Raw genomic sequence first — 19,504 nt, 5'->3', positions numbered from 1 at the left:
GGACAGGCCCCAACATGGTCTCCAGGAATGGCAGGGCTGAAGAAGCCTGTCCTCACACAGAGTGGCCAGTCCACATGTCAGGGATTCCAAGGTGCTGTCCTGTGGGAGAGGTGACACCAGCTGTCCTGGATTCGAGTCTGACATACCCCCGCAACAGCCAAGGCTTGTGCCCAGCTAATTCCTCTCAGGTCCTCCAGGACAGGCGTCCACTCTTGGCCTCTGAAGAGCCTGAGGCCTTGCCTGTGAGGAAGGGCTGCCAGGAGGCTGCCTGACATGGCCAGGCTGGGCTCTGCTTAAATCTCTTCTGGAGTGGAGACCCTTGTGCCTGGACAAGTCTATAAAGTCTTCCCTGCTAGCACAGGGTGGGTGCTGGCTGGGCCCCTCTACAGATGTGGTGAGGAAGCTACCAGAGAAGGGCAGGAGGCTCCTTCCCCGACAGGTGCTGGTGTGAGCATCTTCCCTCTGAGCCTTTGGAGACAAGCCCTTTCTCCTGACTCAGCTGTCACGGGGGCCTCAGATGCCAGGCAGGGTGTGGGGCATGAGGGACCCCAGAGTGTGAGGCTGCAAGGGGGCTGGACATGCTCTCCCTGCTGGGGTTCCAGCCCCACAGAGCAGGTGTCATTTTCCCTCCTCCTCTCCGCTGTCTTCCCTCCACTTATCTCTCTTCTGTTTCATCCAATTCCTTTCAGAGCAGACATACACACTCCATATGATATTGTGAACTTTATGCAGAGATGGGGAAAGAGGATGCCATGTGAGTGAAACAAGGGTAGGCCCATCTCACACATGGGAGAGAGCTGAGCACAGGGCAAAGAAGTCACACAGGATTTAGCAGGTCCTGTGATGGCTCCCCAGGTGTCCTCGTCCTAGTTCCCAAAACCCCAGAACAAGCCTGTTTTATCTGAATTACCCAGGTAAATCACAAGTCCTGATAAAAGAGAAGATTATGTGAAGACAGAAGCAGAGGGACATTTGTAGATGCCTCAGGACTTGAATGTGGAGGAGGGCCCAGGAGCCAAGGAATGCAAGGATTGCAGCTCCAGATGTGAAAACAGCAAAAAGTGCAATCCTAACCTAGGTCTCTGGATAGGGGACCTTCCAACATCTTGGTTGTGTCCAGGGAAACCCATTTCTGACTTCTCACTCCAGAACCATCAGAGGATAACTTTGTGTTGTTCTAAGTCCCTAAGGCAGAGGCAAATTATTGTAGCATCAAAATAGAAGTGAATACAGGTATACAGGCAGGCAGAAGGGAAAAAACACAGGAGAGAATAGACATGCTGGAGGAGAGCAGGCAATCAGGATTAAGTGGACAGTGAGAGATACAGGGGGTCAGAGACAGATGGAGAGACAGCAGATAGAGAGCCTGGAGAAAGGTGAGAGGAGAAGGGCAGAAAGTGTGCTGCTGGGCAGGAGGCAGGAGATGAGGCAAGCTGGCAGGCAGGCAGATCAAAGCTGGAAGTGGGCAAAGGGGCAAGGACAGGGAGAGTGACAGCAAGACAGGATGGCGGGCAGGGGCCCTCAGGGCTTGTCCTTGTCCCCACCTGGATCAGAGAGCTTCCTGAGTTGAAAGTGGATCCCATTTTTGGATCTCTGCACCATGACTGGAGCAGGCACAAGGACCCTGAAGGGATCCGATGACAGCTCAAAGCGAAGCAAGGTCAGGGCCACGGCCACCTTGCATCATTCATGGCAGACTGCTTCCTGATGCAGTTCCTGGGTAAGGAGGGGAAAAGGAAGACAGTGGAGGCTTCTAACCCCTGCTGAGCACAGGGATTCAGGGCTGTCCTCTACATGGCCCAGCCCTGATCCCTTCCTTACTCATCACAATGAACTTGCCAGTGAAGCTTTGGGCCAAACTCTCCCCCTGACCTAAGACAAAGCCCACCTCTCCAAGGACTATCTCCAACTTCCTACTCCTGCTCTCAGCAGGAAACCTGTAGGGAGGCATCAGTGCTCTAAGCCACAGAGTCAAGTCAAGTGGATCAAAATGTGAACTAGTACTTTATTCACTCGTCCATGGGCAATTCCTGGTTTCAGGTCAGCCCGGGGCACTGTAGGGGGCAGGGGTCCTGAGACACCCTCTCGGGACCTTACCACCTATGGTGGAAAAACAGGCTGTTCAGTCCCAAGAGATGATAAGACAGGGTTGTGCAAGGAATCAGAATGGCAACAGGGAGCCTTCCTAGAGAGGACAAGGGTTAATGACCCTGAACCTGCTGATCATTTGCCTCCCAATTAATGATCTGACTTCTTGTCTCCCTTCACCTCCTTGGTCAATCTACCTTTGGAACCTTCCCATTCTAATTCAGAAATGACCCTCCTAACCATCCCTTGGGCTCCTCATCTGGCCTTTTCAGCCTCCATTCCTCCCCTCCCTCTAAACCCACAGTAGCTCCAGGCCTGCTATCTTCCGCATCACAGGGAGCACACGTCCCAGTACCTCAGTGGCATCACAGCCCTCTCTGGATTCTTCCTCACTCACCTGGGATCTGTCCCTCTCGTCTTCCTGACTCAGAGACGGTTGAGGTCCCCGCCCCTTGCCTCTACCATCCTCATGCTCAAGGCTCCATCCAGTGACCACCACCCTCACCCCCTCTGCTGGCTGCACCTCTTCCCACTCTGGACCCTGAAGGCACCATGGGTGTAACTCAAGGACACAGCACATCCAGTGTCCAGCACAGTGCCGGATCGTGGATCCTCCACAGTCTGCCCAAGGAATGAATGAGTGAAAGAGTGGATGTGTGAATGATGTCTGTCTTGAGGAGACATGTTGTTGACAGTGAGCCCTGGGGGAGGACAGCATTATCATCCCTGTGTTCCCATCTCCTAGCACAGGTCTTGGCACACGGAGACACGCTTAATACATACTTTCACATGTGAACAATATTAATTGAATTGAAAATAACTCAAATGGACTGAGAGCATAACAAATATTCATTCTGACCTAAAATCAAGCTGCCTAGTGCCTTTCCTCTAGTGGCAGCTGCATGACGTGCAGCCATGTCTACAAGGAAGGACTGGACCGTGGTGTAAACCAAATCCTAGAAGCAATTCAGGAAGACAATTTGCTTCAAAGCTGTTCTGTGAATGTTGATTCACAGTTGAAAATTTCCTAGAACTGTAGAGTCAGAAAAAACTTGTTTCTACTAAGTTACAAAGTCACTGAAATTACGATGCCATGGACTGTATGTAGCCCATGGGATTCCCACCAGTCCTTGGGATTCTCCAGGCAAGAATACTGGAGTGGGTTCCATTTCCTTCTCCAGCGGATGTTCCCAACCCAGGGATCAAACACAGGTCTCCTGCATTGCAGGCAGACTCTTTACCAACTGACCTACCAGGGAAGCCAAACTTTTTGTAGCCTTTACGATTTCACAGCAATCATTTAGGAGTGTATCATCCAGGTTAACAGCTATTTCAAGGGTGCTTTATACTTTACATGCAAGGGATTTTTCAAATGCTTCTGTCAAATACAAGGAAGCTTTCCACCTGTAGGGAAAGAGCAAATTAACCAAGATGACATGGTCAGGCTCTCTTGCCCTGTGGCCTCTTGCTCTTGCCCCACAGTTTGTAAACAATGATTATGTAACAGATGAGATCACTGTATGGCACTGCATTCACACTTCACATGGTACTCGCTTGGACTGGGGCTACTTTTGTTATATAAGCTCCACCTGAAAAGGCCCTGGGGGCGGTGTGTGGTACACCTTAATTAGTTTCACCAAGAAAACCCTGGCTCCTGCTGCATTGGGGCTATATTGGAGCAACATCATGGTTATGTTATACGAGGTTATGTTCTGACTGTGTTCTGGCTGCCTTATGGTTATGTTATGACTGCTGCTACAGCTGCTGCATCAGCAAGGAGACAGGCAGTGTTATGGCAGCCTTGCCAGCCAGGAGAGAATAAATGTGTCTGCAGTTCCTATGGCTCCTCCAGTCTTCTTCCAGCCTCTTAGCCCATGCCTTGACTACCCTGGGCTCAGCAAACAGTGTGCACAGTGTGAACAGCAAGATAGTTGGCACCATGAGCAGGATCAGCAATACACTCCCCAAAGCAGACTTGATTGTCCTCCACTTTACGCCTTTTCTTACTAACATTAGACTCTGTAGAATCTGGGACTATGGTATATAACCTCTGCTATTATATATAGAATTTTGGCAACAGGAAAATATGTCATGGTTATATTAATACACAGTCAAAACTATCGGAGTTACTGCAGAAATAGAGAACACACTCATGACCGTGAAACCTTCAAACTACAACTGTAGCTGATCCTATACATGGAAGGAAGCTGAAGTTCCAAACCCATGCAAACATGACAGATACTGTGAGGGGAAATTGGTGAATTAAACAGAAAGGCAGTGTACCAACTAGGAATGCGGGAACAGAGAAAATCACCTTTTAAGGTGACTGAAATTGTGCTAACCAAATGTGTAGTTTAACGTTCATGAAAACTTCTAGTGCTAAAAAGTCATACTCCTAAAGTGAGGAAAACTCTGGATACTTTGGATTGGCCACTGACATGGAAATGAGGTCAATCCTTGTGGACATCAGGAGGTCAACGCCATTATGGAGGGCCCTGAAGGCTTTCTTGTACATGGAGACCCAGGCCTCCTTCTCAGCACATCAACATACAAAAACAGAACTTCATGCTCCACATATGAATGTAGACAGTCACATACAGCAGGTAGCAACCAGTGACATCTGCTTCCCCCAGTACAGAGGCCTCACCTGGATCCTCCTGAGAAGGGCAGGAAGGCATGGCTGTGTCGAGTAGAACCTGATGTGAACCAAGATGGGTCAAACACCTGCAGAAAGTACACCAGGGCCAGGACATGTGGGGTCAAACTCCTAGCATCAATCTACCAGGGGACAAGAATCTCAGAGCAGGAGCAGGAGGACAGGTTGTTGTGGAGAGAGCATCCCATCTCCTCCTCCCACCACCATTGTACCTCTGGGTTTGGCCACACCTTTGGGTTGTGATGAAGCCCATAAAAGGAGAGGGGAGGATGATTCCTGTGGGGCAGAGAGGAGAGAGAGAAGCCTGATGGTCCCATAGTGCAGGGCATGAGTGTCTTCACAAACGTCCTGGGAGCCACCATGGGAGCACCCTCCATCACTCTGAATGAAATGATGCTCTTGAAGACAGGTGGGTGGGGAATGACAAAGCACATGAGCACTGATTAGGAGAAGGTGATCAGGGCTCAGGATTAAGAAGTAAAAGAACTTCAAGGTTACACTTAGGAGCAGTTGAGTGACAATTCACATTTATCAAGTGTCATTATGACTCTGAGGAATATGTAGTAACTCACTTAATCCTCACACAGCCCTCAAGGCAAGCACTCCTATATCTATGAGCAGATGAAGCACTTGAGCCTCAGAGGGGTTAAGGGTTGGGTCTATGATTCCACAGCTAGGAGGGAGTAGGGCTGGGATTCAGACTCACTGGGAGGTGAGTTAGTGGGTGGCCACCAACCATGGCAGGGCTCTCAGATACATGATCAGCTGCTCTCTGCCATCTACTAGGGGGCACCTCAGAGAACAGACCAACTGACCCATAACAGTGCAGTCCTTGAGCTCCCTTCTTTACTTAGACCCCATATGAAAGAACCATGCCTCCCCCTTTGTCTGCTTTTCTCTTAAGCCTTCATGTTTCAAGGAATTAGAATTTTAGGCTCCATCATACGACTATATAGAAGGGTCAACATTTGTTTCCTGAGCTTTTGTTGCATTCAAGCTCTGTGTCAATAATTTTTTTTCAATTGGAGGTTAATTTATTTACAGTGTTATGTTGATTTCTCCTATACAACAATGAAAATAATGCACAATTACACACACACTTCATGGCAAATAGATGGAGAAACAGTGACAGACTTTATTTTGGGGGGCTCCAAAATCACTGCAGATGGTGACTGCAGCCATGAAATTAAAATACGCTTACTCCTGGGAAGAAAAGTTATGACCAACCTAGACAGCATATTAAAACCAGAGACATTACTTTGCCAACAAAGGTCTGAAAGGTTGTTGAATCATGTGAAGACACTGGGATTCTTGGCCCCCGGAGGAGAAGAATTCAATCCGGGGCCAGAGACGAGGCTTGATCGCTCAGAGCTTTTGTGTAATAAAGTTTTATTAAAGTATAAAGGAGATAGAGAAAGCTTCTGACATAGGCATCAGAAGGGGGCAGAAAGAGTACCCTCTTGCTAGTGTTGGCAATGAAGTTATATACTCTCCAGTGAATCCAGTTGAACTATTCCAAATCCTGAAAGATGATGCTGTGAAAGTGCTGCACTCAATATGCCAGCAAATTTGGAAAACTCAGCAGTGGCCACAGGACTGGAAAAGGTCAGTTTTCTTTTTTTTTTTTTTTTTATTTTTAAACTTTACATAATTGTATTAGTTTTGCCAAATATCAAAATGAATCCGCCACAGGTATACATGTGTTCCCCATCCCGAACCCTCCTCCCTCCTCCCTCCCCATACCATCCCTCTGGGCCGTCCTAGTGCACCAGCCCCAAGCATCCAGCATCGTGCATCGAACCTGGACTGGCAACTCGTTTCCTACCTTATATTTTACATGTTTCATTGCCATTCTCCCAAATCTTCCCACCCTCTCCCTCTCCCACAGAGTCCATAAGACTGTTCTATACATCAGTGTCTCTTTTGCTGTCTCGTTTTCATTCCAATCCCAAAGAAAGGCAATGCCAAAGAATGCTCAAACTACCGCACAATTGCACTCATCTCACACGCTAGTAAAGTAATGCTCAAAATTCTCCAAGCCAGGCTTCAGCAATATGTGAACCATGAACTTCCTGATGTTCAAGCTGGTTTTAGAAAAGGCAGAGGAACCAGAGATCAAATTGCCAACATCTGCTGGATCATGGAAAAAGCAAGACAGTTCCAGAAAAACATCTATTTCTGCTTTATTGACTATGCCAAAGCCTTTGACTGTGTGGATCACAATAAACTGTGGAAAATTCTGAAAGAGATGGGAATACCAGACCACCTGACCTGCCTCTTGAGAAACTTGTATGCAGGTCAGGAAGCAACAGTTAGAACTGGACATGGAACAACAGACTGGTTCCAAATAGGAAAAGGAGTTCGTCAAGGCTGTATATTGTCACCCTGCTTATTTAACTTCTATGCAGAGTACATCATGAGAAACGCTGGACTGGAAGAAACACAAGCTGGAATCAAGATTGCCGGGAGAAATATCAATAACCTCAGACATGCAGATGACACCACCCTTCTGGCAGAAAGTGAAGAGGAACTAAAAAGCCTCTTGATGAAAGTGAAAGTGGAGAGTGAAAAAGTTGGCTTAAAGCTCAACATCCAGAAAACGAAGATCATGGCATCCGGTCCCACCACTTCATGGGAAATAGATGGGGAAACAGTGTCAGAGTTTATTTTTCTGGGCTCCAAAATCACTGCAGATGGTGACTGCAGCCATGAAATTAAAAGATGCTTACTCCTTGGAAGGAAAGTTATGACCAACCTAGATAGCATATTGAAAAGCAGAGACATTACTTTGCCAACAGAGGTTCGTCTAGTCAAGGCTATGGTTTTTCCAGTGGTCATGTATGGATGTGAGAGTTGGACTGTGAAGAAGGCTGAGCACCGAAGAATTGATGCTTTTGAAGTGTGGTGTTGGAGAAGACTCTTGAGAGTCCCTTGGACTGCAAGGAGATCCAACCAGTCCATTCTGAAGGAGATCAGCCCTGGGATTTCATTGGAAGGACTGATGCTGAGGCTGAAACTCCAGTACTTTGGCCACCTCATGAGAAGAGTTGACTCATTGGAAAAGACTCTGATGCTGGGAGGTATTGTGGGCAGGAGAAGAAGGGGACGACAGAGGATGAGATGGCTGGATGGCATCGCTGACTCAATGGATGTGAGTCTGAGTGAACTCCGGGAGTTGGTGATGGACAGGGAGGCCTGGCGTGCTGCGATTCATGGGGTCGCAAAGAGTCGGACACGACTGAGCAACTGATCTAATCTGATCTGATCTCAATGAATCCAAAGAATGTCTGGAGGTTGTAAAGACCTCACCAGACCTACTCCCATAATTTACATTTTAAGATAACAGAATTAGCCAGAAGGTTTAATCCAGAGACTGTCCTCAGGCAGGATACATCCTTGTAAAAACCAGGTCTACTCCAATAATTTACATTTTAAGATAACAGAATTAGCCAGAAAGTTTAATCCAGAGACTGTCCTCAGGCAGGATACATTATTGTTATATAATCCAAAGGAAGGTAGAGAAGGAAAAAAAGTTTGTCCTTTCTTCCTCTTTGAGAATTCCAGATCCCTATCTCCTTGGGGACCCCTAGACTCCCTATCAACCTGCCTAGGAATGACTCTCTCAGGTCCATCTAGTCAAAGCTATGGTTTTTCCGGTAGTAATATATGGATGTGAGAGTTGGACTATAAAGAAAGCTGGGCACTTAAGAATTGATGCTTTTGAACTGTGGTGTTAGAGAAGACTCTTGAAAGTCCCTAGGACTGCAAGGAGATCCAATCAGTCCATCCTAAAGGAGATCAGTCCTGGGTGTTCATTGGAAGGACTGATGCTGAGGCTGAAACTCCAGTACTTTGGCCACCTCATGAGAAGAGTTGACTCATTGGAAAAGACCCTGATGCTGGGAGGGATTGGGGGCAGGAGGAGAAGGCGACGACAGAGGGTGAGATGGCTGGAAGGCATCACTGACTCGATGCACATGAGTTTGAGTGAACTATGGGAGTTGGTGATGGACAGAGAGGCCTGATGTGCTGCGATTCATGGGGTCACAAAGAATCAGACACGACTGAGCGACTGAACTGAACTGAACACAAAAAGAATTTTAGCAGCTGGGAGAAGTGTAATGCTTATAGGAATATACAGCCAAAATTTTGTTGGGATGGACTACAGAAATAGAGAACACACACATGACTGTGTAACTTTCTTCAAATGGCAACTGTAACTGATCACAGACCTGACTTGAAACCTCAGGGCATGGAGGGCAGCTGGAAATCCAAGCTCATGCAAACAGGACAGATATAGAGAGGGGCTAGTTGGTGAATTAAGCAGAAAAGGCAGTGCGCTGGACTAGGAATGTGGTAAGAGAGAAAACCACTTTTAAAGATGACTGATAATTGTTAAAACAAACATCTGAAGTTCAACTTTCATGAAAACTTCTAAAATTAAAAATCATACTCTTAAAGTGACCAAAATCCAAGAATAATTTGGACAGGCCACTGACATGGAAATGTGGCCAATCATTGTGGATGTCAGGAGATCAATATCTCCATGGCAGGCCCTGATGCAATTCTTATACATGGAGACCCATGCCTTCTTAACAAACACATCAGCATACAAGAACATAACTGTGTGTACTTCATATGAATGTAGACAGTCACACACATGGGGTAGCAACCAGTCACACCTCTTCCCCAAGTACAAAGGCCTCACCCGATCCTCCTGAGAAGGGGAGGAAGGCATGGTTGTGTCCAGCAGGACCTGGTGCAGACTAGGATGAGTCAAACACCTGAAGAGAGAGTACCAGGGCCAGGACAAGTGAGGTCAAACTCCTCCCACCAATCCACCAGGGGACAAGTATCCCAGAGCAGGAGCAGGCGAAGGAGTTGGTATGGAGAGAGCATCCAATCCCCTTCTCCCTTGGTCATCATACTGAAGAGGAAAATTTAAAACCTTGCACCCAGCTGGAAATAACCTCATGCTCTTTCTGCTTCTGCAACTCAGCTAGCTCCTGCAAAGTCATGTAAGTTACATAGTTTCAGAAAGACAGAAACTTACAATGCTAGCAGCTGAAACTTACTTCCATCACCCATGTCAATTACCCAGCCCCTGTAATCATGCTTAACCATGTTTATGGAAAGGTCAGGCATCTCCCCTGCTGTGTCCTAACTGCTGCTTCTGCCTGCAGGACACCCCTAGTTTGAACTAGCCTATAAAGAGTTAGAGATGCCCACTAAAGTCTGGTGTCATGCCCTGTCTATAAAAGCTCTGTAACTCGGTTTTTCAAGCCTCAGAACTGGAAGTGTTAACTCCTCTGGGCTCACCAGCGTAGTAAACCTGAAATTTCCGACTTTCCGAATGCGGTGCTTGGTTTCTTGACAGACCAACTTCTGCAACAGTATTTCCATCACTCTAAAAGAAATGGTGGTCTTGCAAGACAGGCAGTCTGGGCATGACAAAGCACATGAGCACAGATTAGGACTAGCTAACCATGGCCCCAAATTGAGAAGTAAAATAATTCACAGGTTACATTTAGGAGCAACTCAGGTGACAACCTATATTTATCAAGTGCCATCATGGCCCTTGGGGAATGTGCAATAACTCATTTAATCCTCACACAGCCTTCAAGGAAGGTAGTCCTGTCCCTGTGATGAGATGAAGCCCCTGAGCCTCCAAGAGGTAAGGGATGTGTCTATGATCACAGAACTAGGAGTGGCAGGGCTGGAATTCAGACCCACTTGGAGGTGAGCCAATGGGTAGCCTCCAGCCATGGCAGGGCTCTCAGACCTCATCATTGACTGTTCTCTGCCATCCATCAGAGGGCTCCTCAGAGACTGGGCCATCTGACCCATAACAGTGGAGTTCCTGAGCTCCTTCCTATATTTAGACCCCATATGGAAGAATCACACCTCTGGCTTCTGTCTGCTCTTCTCTGAAGCCTTCACATCTCAAGGAATTAGAATTTTAGGGCCTATTACAAGATGACATTCAGGAGCAAACATTTGTTTGTTGAGCTTTTGCTGTGTTCATGTTCTGTGTCATGCATTTCACACACCTTATCCTAGCTCAGTTCAGCTGCTCAGTGCTCAGTAGTGTCTGACTCTTTGTGACCCCATGGACTGCAGCACGCCAGGCTTACCTGTCCATCACCAACTCCCAGAGCTTGCTCAGACTCGTGTTGTCCCCTTCTCCTCCTGCCTTCAATCTTTCCCAGCATCAGGGTCTTTTCTAATGAGTCATTTCTTCGCATCAGGTGGCCAAAGTATTGGAGTTTCAGCTTCAACATCAGTCCTTCCAATAAATATTCAGGACTGATTTCCTTTAGGATTGACAGGTTTGGTCTCCTTGCAGTTCAAGGGACTCTGAAGAGTCTTCTCCAACACCACAGTTCAGTGCTCAGCTTTCTTTATGGTCCCTCTCACATCCATACATGACTACTGGAAAACCATAGCTTTGACTAGACAGATGTTTGTTGGCAAAGTAATGGCTCTGCTTTATAATACGCTGTCTAGGTTACTCATAGCTTTTCTTCCAATGAGCAAGTGACTTTACAGAGTAAATAATTACCTTAAGTTGGGTACAATAGTCATGTCATCACACAACTAGAAAAGCACACGTGGATTTCTGATCTACCACGTGGTCCTACAGAGTGATTAGCCGAGTGGTGAGATGAAGTTTATACATGCAGGTAAGGAGTGTCCAACAGGGAAGGTGATGGGCTTGCTGAGCTCTCTGCCAATAACTGGTACTGGTGGGTAGAATCTCAGTGCCTCCTGATACACGTGTGGTATAAGGCATCTGGTCCAGATGGTCCCTGAAAGGAAGCCCACCTGAGGGCAGGCAGGACTCGACAACCAGGATTCTCTCTACCTAGGTGGGACAGGATTCTTCCATCTCCAGGACACTCACCATGTGATGGAGGCACCATCCCCCAGGAGCCTCTGGATCTCTTCTGTCACCTCTGCTGATGCACAGGGTGGGAGACCAGAGAATAGAGGATCCAGGAGATGCCACTGGTTGTTGTCTCCTGACCCTTGAACATGACCTTGTCCACTTCGGCATGGAGGTCCTTGTCAGACAAGCTGCTCCCAGTCTTCATCTGTGGAGGCAGGGCCAGTGTGCAGGGTCTGCCCTTCCTGTGTGCTTCTGCCCAAAGGCTCAGGCCCCTCCTGCCCACACTCACTCTGGCAAAGAGGAGGATGTCCAGGAAGTCCAAGGGCCTCCATTTCCTCTCCTTCTCCAGCTCTCCCTCCTTCTGCAGGTGAGACTTTCTCCCCTTGATAATTGAATCTGTCCCAGAACAGTGGTTCCCAGCCAGAGCTGAGGACTCTGGGGGCCCAGATGCAGCCCCATCATAGCTGCAAATCTTACCTCTATATGGCAGTAGCATATGTGTGTTGAAGTGTGTGCCACATAAGATGGGTAATAATGTGTCCATGTGTCTGCAAGAGGGAACAGGCTTGGCTGTAGAAGAGAGTTTCAGCATTTGACAATGTGTTTGTGCACTTCCAGTGTGTGACGTGTGTGTCTCTGGGATTGACCGCATTATTCTGGGGGGCTGTGTCTGATGGATGTTTGACAGATATATCTGTTTGAGAGTGAACTATGGATTGAGCTTGGTGTGATATGTGCAGATGAAAGAGAGGTGGACTCACCACCATCAGTTGGACAGAGTAGGCCATGTGCCCCATGGAGGGCCTCAGGATGTCATGGTGGAAGGCTGAGGTCAGCATCCCCCAGTACTGGAACCACATCTGCCCCTCCAACAGGAAAGTACCATTCCCTGGACCACAGATGGATGTGTGTGGGGGTCGGGGAGACTGGATCAGAGGAGTGACTGGGGACTGCATAGGAGGAACCCAGATTGTCAGAAGGAGGTATGTGACAGGAAAAGTCAGGAAGGCCAGTACATTTCCAGCAAGTGAATTTCCAAAATTGCTGTACCATTTAGATGTGACAGTTTGAGATAAAGGTTAAAAAAGAGTAGGAGAAACAAGAACCTACAGTATAAAACGAGGAACTACGCTCAATATTTTGTAGTAAGCTGTAAGGGAAAGGAATCTGAATCCCTGTGCTGTACACCTAACACTGCAGAACAAGGTAAATCAACTGCATGGGAATAAAAGTTTTTTAAAATGAGTTATAAAAACTCATATATGTTTGAAGTATGATCACATTCTGAAAACATTTAAAAATCTGTTTCCTTTGATAGTCGTTATTACTTATTTATTGTACAGAAAAAATTAAGAAAACTGAGACATCTCAGAAGTTTTATCCATAGTGATACATCATGAAAGAATCCCCTCCTTTCTAGTATATGAAGAATAAAATTGTGCAGCTTATAGGGTTATTTTTTTAATTAAAAATTTTAAAAATTAATTTAGTCTGTTGTGCTAAACACAGGTTGTGCTGGGTCTTCGTTGCTACCTGCAGCCTTTTTCTATTTGTGGTGAATGGGGAACACATCTGGTGCTTAATAAGAGTTCATGTTAATAGTACTTGTTATCTCTTATTCTTTAGATCTGAGAAAACACTACAGAGAGTTGTTGCTACTATCATGACTATTTTTAATAATAATAATACTATGAACGGCCTTCCCTTCCTGATGATTCTCAGCTATCGACCTGTCTCACCCACTATGAACTTACCTCCCATCCCTGACTCTCTCAGGCTTCAAGGATGGCTGGTAGAGAGTCGCATACTGATGATGAAGGGCCAGTCTCTGTTGGAATTTCACAGACCCAGGGCATGTACTCCAGAGGGAATATTTGCTCCTGCTGGCATGTGGGTTTCATTCTACCTGTCCTTGGCAGGACCACCTTCATGCCGTTAGGGTCAGAGGTCACAGGGCTAACCTTGCTCACCCATGGAAATTGAGGACAAATAAATGGGAATTTCTCTGTCCTTTTCAGAAGTTGTTGCTGACTCTGTTCCTTTGGAACTATAACAAGAGCAAAAAATAAAAAACAGCAGCAACTCTGTTTCAAGGTCAAGTGCTTGAGGTAAGGCTGAATGTTTGCACAGGCATGGCGAGATGGTTCTGAGGGTATCCACAGAGATCAAAGACTAGAACTGCTGAGTCAGACTCTGATCCAGACTTCTACTATCTCTCCAGAACTTGGCCTAAGATCTGATTTAGTTTCCTTGTTTGTTTCTCACTCAGAACTGCCATTAGAACTTTAAACACAGTGAATGCTTGATAAATGTTCAGGGATTAACTCCATGGAGTACAAAACATTTTCATAGGCTTATGTAAAATTAAGGCAAACCTGTATGAGGGGGGAATATTACTTGATCCTGTTTCACTGAAGAATGAGGAAACCCATGTAAAGGATATATACCCAGGTGAGATCATTTAAGCCCAAAGCTGCTGACCCCAAGGTGTCCCTTCCTAGGATTCTCAAGACTCCCTGGGTGCCTCTCTTATCATGTTTCCATTCAGTGTTCTAAACGCTTGGCATCATGTTGACAGGCTTGTCTTTCATATCTATCATCCCTGTTTTTAGAGCGAGTGTAGAGCATGTTCATAGAGATTAAGCCTCACTTTTCAAAGAAGCAATAAGTTCATGAAGAAGGAATGAGTACATGTAAGAGTGATGAGTGAGTTTTAATACAAAATTCTGTTTGTAAGTGTCAGATAGAATCATAGCTAATGTAGGAAAGAAGAAAGCACAAAAATAAAGCTGGGGCTCAGGGACATCTCACAGAGCATGAGGGCAGGGGCAGCCAGGGTGTGGAAGGGGAGAACCAGGGACTGGAGGGCTGCCAGGACTGTGTCTCCCATTCCTTCTCTCGGTACATCCACACAGTCATCCCTCTGCAAGTGTCTAAGGAGGCTCTACCTTAAACAGACAGTTTTCTAGGAGTTGGTGATACAGTCATGAATCAACAGACACAGTCCCTGTCCTTGGGCAGAGTCTGGGCAGTGGAGGACGGAATGTTTACTCTTCTGGGGTTGGCACGTTTCCCCATTCTGCCACCCTTAAGCCTGAGGGGACCTGTTGAATCCTGTTCCAACACTCTGATTCTAATATCATGGCCAAGTGGTCCATCTGTTACAATCAACTGTGGCTGGGGTGAATAGGCCTTCCAAAGACCCACCTTTTTTGAGGGAAGAGATCTCAGAGCAAATGAGCTGGGCAGACATCCCATAATGTTTCCACCACAGTGGATGCCAAGTACATGAAAGAGTAGGTGGGTAGAGGAGCTCAGTTATTCATTTATTTGATACCTATATGTTGAGGACTTACTTTGGATGAATTGCCATCCTAGGAGCAAGAGATTCAGCAGTAAGCAACAGAATCCTTGCCTTTATGGAGCTCCTCTTCTAGTGCGGGCTGACAATCCCACCCTGACCTGAGACATGTCCTGCTTGAGTGCATTCTGGGGGCTGCTCTGTGCTCCAAAGTCACGACCATCATTTGATCTGTCTTGTTCTACTGATCCAGTGCAGGAACTGACCTTTAGGAGCCTCCTAACACTCCAGCTATGTTACCTAGTTTTCTTGGATCTCCTCTGGTGGACCCAGAGGACCTGGTCTTTTTTTCTGATTGCTCGGTGTCCAAGAAAGCCAGATGCCTGCAAATCCTTCTTCCTGGGCATGTCATTTGTTCAACCCAATTAAGTTGGCATTCTAATTTCTAACTGAGCCAATAACACAGGTATTGAAAAAAATCTATTATAAGAGCTAGAAGTATTTGGTTGCAATTGCTATATTAGACCAGCAGATATTGACAAATGATTAAGTACCATGTGTTTGTGTTAGTAGCTCAGTCATGTCCTGCTCTTTGCCACTTCATGGACTGCAGCCTGCCAAGCTCCTCTGTCCTTAGAATTCGTCTATGTATTGCAATTCTCCAATATACTCCAAAGTATAATGGAGTGGTAGCTGTACCCTTCTCCAGGGGATCCTCCCGTTTCAGGGATCAGACCCAGGTCTCCTGCATTGCAGGCAGATTCTTTACCATCTGAGCCATTATCAAAGCACTATGAGTAATACAATCAACATAAGAGAAATTGTCTACTTACAGAGTCTATTTATTACGTAATGGCCGTCGGTGAAATGGGAACATCAGTGAAAATGTTTTATTGGTTCCATGTGTCAACCCTTAGCTCAGAAAATTGACATTTGCACCCAAAAAAAGACCACAAGTTCTGAAAATCAAAATACTCTGGAAATCTAATACAACAACATCCGTGAACAAACTGGGCTTTGGCATCTCTCTGTGGCTGATTCTAACAGTCCCCGTCTTACCTCCATTCTGCTGATAATGACTGAGACTCCTTCTCTTGAAAAGACTGGCCCCACGGTGAGCCCTCACCCTCTCTACCCCCCAGCCCCGACCCGCCACAGGGCTGAGTGCTGCCTCCTTCAGGGGGGGTAGATGCTGCACTTCCCCAGCCTGCAAGTGGCTCATTTCTCTTTCTCTCTCCACACACCTGGGCTGAGCATCCCTCCAGGTCAGTCTCTCTGCTGAGTTCAGGGGTACAGGGAGGAGATGATACCTCAGCCCCAGGAAACTCACAGCACACTGTATGAGGGAAGAACGCCCAGAGATAACCAGACCCAATTTAAGGGCACAAGTCAAATATCAGCACCCTTTGCCAGATGCCATCCTTGAGGCTGGTCATTCTGTCTGGGAATGTCAGTTTAAACAAAGTCCTGTGTTTCACAAAATCAAGCCAGTTGGCCTACTCTTCCTGACGTAACTCCCCACACAGCAGGTGAGCCTCTTTTCCTTGACCTGACACCATCTTAGATTCCTGTCTGTTGTCTCCACACACAGTGGACCCACAGGGCTGACTCATCAGACTGATGTCTGTGTCCAAGGCAAGCTCAGGTCCAGGCAGGGAGGATGGGATTGAAGAATGGGCAGGGAAGCATGGGGAAGCCTGTGAGAACAGCTGAAGGTGCTCAGCCTGGAGAACAGGGAGACTCAGGAAGGAACAGCTGTTGTCTTCTAAGGGCAGGGCTGCCAGGTCAGCCTGAGATCTCCTTAAGGAAGGGGTGTCTGACAGACCCGAGGTTACCAGCACAGGGCCTGAAGAGGAGTGAGCTCCCTGGACTGGGTGAGGGGTCAAGACCTGAGAGGTTAGCTGGCTTTTCCCCAGGAACCATGTGATTATTACACAACAAGACTTTGTCCTGTGGGCTTGCTGACCATTACCATACTTAAGAACCTGAGCCATTCCGGCCCTCCCAGTCCCTTGTCTTATCCTCTCCTACCTACCTCCTGGTTGTGACTGAGGCTAATTAACAACCCTTAGGCACATTTTCATAATCACATTGCAATGACCGGTTAGTCACTGAGGGCTTTTCTGGGTCTTGTGACCCCATGGACTCTCTGTCCATAGAAATTTCCAGGCAAGAATGCTGGAGTGCGTTGCTATGCCCTCCTCCAGATGATCTTCCTGACCCAGGGATCAAACCTGGGTCTCCTGCATTGCAGGTAGATTCTTCACTGTCTCAGCCTCCAGGGAAGCCCTATGATCACACTGGAATGATTGGTTTTGCAATATCAATACATAATTACTTCTCCATTCAAATACATGAGAATATCAATCAAGTTTTATCCTAGATCTTAATTATACTATTTCCCTACCAATAGGTTTACTTTGAGCTGCAACCAGAAAATGTGCTGACTTTGGACAATACCCCTCACTTTCCATCAGCCATAGAGGATCCAACACCAGTTTCAGTCCTACTTCACTGAAGTACTACAGTTGTAGCAGGAGTAGTTCTAGAAATTCCCTTTTATACTATGTTAGAACACAATTATATAATCAACAATTTTACACTCTGCTTGGGAGCCTTTAATACACTGTTTGTTGCAACCTGTTCTTAAAGAAAAAAAAAACTTGTATTTTTTAAAACTTGTGTTAAAACTTGTTGCTTTTTTCTGAGGAAACTTTACCTAGACTCACTAAGAAAAAAAAAAAAAAGATGTTACAAGTGATACCACAGAAATACAATGTACATAAGAGAATACTATGAATAACTACATGCCAACAAATTTTATGACCTAGAAGAAATGGAAAAATTTCTAAAAGCGTACAACCTACCAAGTCTGAAACATGAAGAAAAGAGAAAACCTAAACTTACTGATTAGTAGTAAGGAGATCGAATCAGTAATCAAAAACTTTCAATAAACAAATTGTCTAGGACCAGACAGCTTCACTGGTGAGTTCTACCAAACCTTTTGAAAGGTTGTTGTTGAATCAAGTGAAGACACCGGGATTCTTGGCCCCCGGAGGAGAAGAATTCAATCCGGGGCCAGAGACGAGGCTTGATCTCTCAGAGCTTTTGTGTAATAAAGTTTTATTAAAGTATAAAGGAGATAGAGAAAGCTTCTGACATAGGCATCAGAAGGGGGCAGAAAGAGTACCTGCTTGCTAGTGTTAACAATGAAGTTATATAATCCAAAGAATGTCTGGAGGTTGTAAAGACCTCATCAGACCTACTCCCATGATTTACATTTTAAGATAACACTGCCCTCAAGCAGGATACATCCTTGTAAAGACCAGGTCTACTCACATAATTTACATTTTAAGATAACAGAAGGTTTAATCCAAAGACTGTCCTTAGGCAGGATACATTATTGTTATATAATCCTAAGGAATGTGGAGAAAGAAAAAAAAGTTTGTCCTTTCTTCCTCCTTGAGAATTCCAGACCCCTCTCTCCTTGGGGACCCCTAGACTCCCTATCAACCTGCCTAGGAAATGACTCTCATTCCCCCCTTTTCTTTTAGAGGAATTATGTTGCCTAGGGAAAAGGGGTGTCGTTCTTGTTCCATAACTGCTTCTGAGCTGACAAGGGGTGTTGTCCCTAAATTGGTGAGGCAACATATTCTCCTAATCCTCATATTGAGGATATCTGATCCAGGGGCCCCAAATAGTAGCTGGAGGAAGCTACAGCAGTAGCAGGAGTTTGAGCAACCATTTGTAACTTAAAAGCTTTCATGCGGCTAGAAACAAATCCAGTTATACAATTACAGATGCAGGCAACATAGTCATTAAAACAAGTTAAAATCAAAATTAAAAGTCACATTATGTCCATAGTTAAAGTGCAACGTGTTGCACCAGTCCATTTTAGGGTTGGTAGATGTCATCAGATGAAGAAGAGGCATCGCATGTGATTGTTGTTGAAGGTATTCACAGACTTGAAGAAAGTCTTTTCCTTGAAGTGGGGATGTCCACCACGGGAAGTCTTCCACTGATGAAGAGGGGAGCGCTCTGCAGACCAGCAGTTAGACCGATTGTGGAATGCAGCATAGGAGTGAGCCCAGGACAGGAAGACATTGTCTTGAGGATCAAATGGCAGACTCAGGATTTTTGGAGTCAGCAGAAGTAGACTCACATAGATTATCAGGCCCATCCGCTGCCTTTTGCTTAATTCTAGAGCTCGGGTCAGAGCCACAAGCTCCGCTAACTGAGCACTGGTTCCCTGGGGGAGAGATTTTGCTTCCAAAACCTGTTTAGCAGTCACCACGGCGTAACCTGCTTTACGCTTTCCATCCTGAACAAAAGAACTGCCATCTGTAAATATTTCCATGTCAGGATCGTCTAATGGGGTATCCTTTAGATCCTCCCGAGCTGCATAGTTTAAAGTTAGGAATTGAGAACAATCGTGATCAGGTGTTTCATTTTCCTTCTCAGGAAGGAAAGTGGCAGAATTTAAATTTCCACAAACTTTAAGCTTAGTTACTGGTCCTTCTAACAACAATGACTGATACTTAAGAAGCCTACTGTCTGTCATCCAAATATT

At 46.0% G+C, this 19,504-nt stretch overlaps 1 pseudogene; it reads right to left on the bottom strand.

The window, feature by feature from the left end:
- Positions 1-1,449: 1,449 nt before the first annotated feature.
- LOC133245050 (cytochrome P450 4A11-like) lies at positions 1,450-13,564 on the bottom strand (annotated as a pseudogene).
- Positions 13,565-19,504: the final 5,940 nt, after the last annotated feature.

This window comes from Bos javanicus, chromosome 3 (assembly GCF_032452875.1).
Source record: "Bos javanicus breed banteng chromosome 3, ARS-OSU_banteng_1.0, whole genome shotgun sequence".
NCBI classification, from domain to species: domain Eukaryota; kingdom Metazoa; phylum Chordata; class Mammalia; order Artiodactyla; family Bovidae; genus Bos; species Bos javanicus.
The sequence above is the reverse complement of the archived record's forward strand: the minus strand, read 5'-3'. Positions and strand labels throughout refer to the sequence as shown.